Source organism: Pteropus medius, unplaced genomic scaffold, assembly GCF_902729225.1.
Source record: "Pteropus medius unplaced genomic scaffold, Ma_sr-lr_union100, whole genome shotgun sequence".
Classification (NCBI taxonomy): Eukaryota; Metazoa; Chordata; class Mammalia; order Chiroptera; family Pteropodidae; genus Pteropus; species Pteropus medius.
In genome coordinates, this window is record NW_024353636.1 from 7,258 (window position 1) to 8,748 (window position 1,491).

Here is a 1,491-nt window from a genome sequence, read left to right on the forward strand (position 1 = left end):
AAGCAGTGCTCATTGCTGTGCATTGCTGCTCCATGCGATCAACTGCAGTGCTTTGAGTGCCACATGACACATGATACTGCAACATTTAATATTTTCATTATGCATTGTGTCTAAATAAGAAAAGAAGATAAAAGTGGACTTCTAGTGTTGAGCTTTCAAGGCACAGTAAAGTGTAGATGCCATTGTTATTGAATTAATTGGCAAAGACTTTCGCTAATTGTGAAATGACATAAGAGCTGTGATAAAAGAATATAATATGTGTCATCTTGCCAGACTAAGCACTTATCACTATATTCCTAACTCAAAGGAAAGCAATGATCAGGAAAATTTAGAATATTCAAAATAAAATATCTCAGCACTGCAGAATTTCTTCGCAAAAATGAAAAATGAAAACGAGGCTATAAAAACATGTTTTTTTTATTTTAGGTGAGGCAACCCTTGGTTGACCTTACAAATTGCAAGTACCTTGTCAGTTTACAATCCCTTATTTTTTATTTATTACGCCTACAGCACCTGGTCTTTCTAGGTGGTCTCCCATCCAAGTACTAACCAGGCCAGACTCTACTTACCTTCGGAGATCAGACGGGATCGGGCTTGTTCATGGTGGCATGGCCATAGACACATGTAAGCTTCTGAGCGGCTCATTTGTTAGCCATCTGAAGAAAGTCATTCACCAATGCTGAGTTGATTAAATCTTGTGTGCTTGCATACATGAAGAAATTTGTACGGAAATACTAGACTTAAGACTGTCAGCCTTTTGGTGAGAACAGCTGCTTGAACAGTTGAGGACATTAGAATTAAGACTAACAGTAGATTAAAAACCAAAGCAAATCATCTCTAGTGACTTTCTTTGGTTCTTGATTAGTCAACAAATGTTACCAATATTGTTTGGTTGGTTGTTCTGGAAGTCGATGCTTTGTTTTAAGTGACCGAAGAATTAGCCTTCAGTAGTCTGTGTGGAACAACCACAGGTAAGAGTATTTTCAAGGTGTTGTCAAAACAATAACAGTACAATGTGATGTGGAATCTGCTAAAACGTGTTATATGTGATGGTGGTAAAAGTGTGTGAAGCAGAAAAAAGTACAATTTGTATAAAAGCATAAAATCACAAAGCTTGTGAAAAGGTAAAGTGTTTAATGCCTACAGTTAGTTATGCATTGCATTATTCATCAGTGGTACTGCGTGGAAATTATTTGAATCTACCAGGTGTTACTGGATCAGTAGTATCAACAATGAACTTCACTCATCCTTGTGGAGTTAACTGTTACCAGTTCTGTGAATTTTTGTTAGAAATAGAAGCCTAATAGCTCAGCAGTGGTGGTTTTATAGTGATATTTGAACACAGAGCTGAGAATGAAAGTTTTATGAAGAATTGCCCTCCACCACTATTACCGAATACTGAATGGCTTTGGAAATTAGTTTTTGCTGCCAATTTATGAAGTTTCTTAATGAATTCACCCTAAAAGGCAAAGGAAAACAGGGCTTACATAG

At 36.8% G+C, this 1,491-nt stretch overlaps 1 pseudogene; it reads right to left on the minus strand.

Moving 5' to 3' along the window:
- Positions 1–501: 501 nt before the first annotated feature.
- Positions 502–620, minus strand: LOC120593204 (uncharacterized; annotated as a pseudogene).
- Positions 621–1,491: the final 871 nt, after the last annotated feature.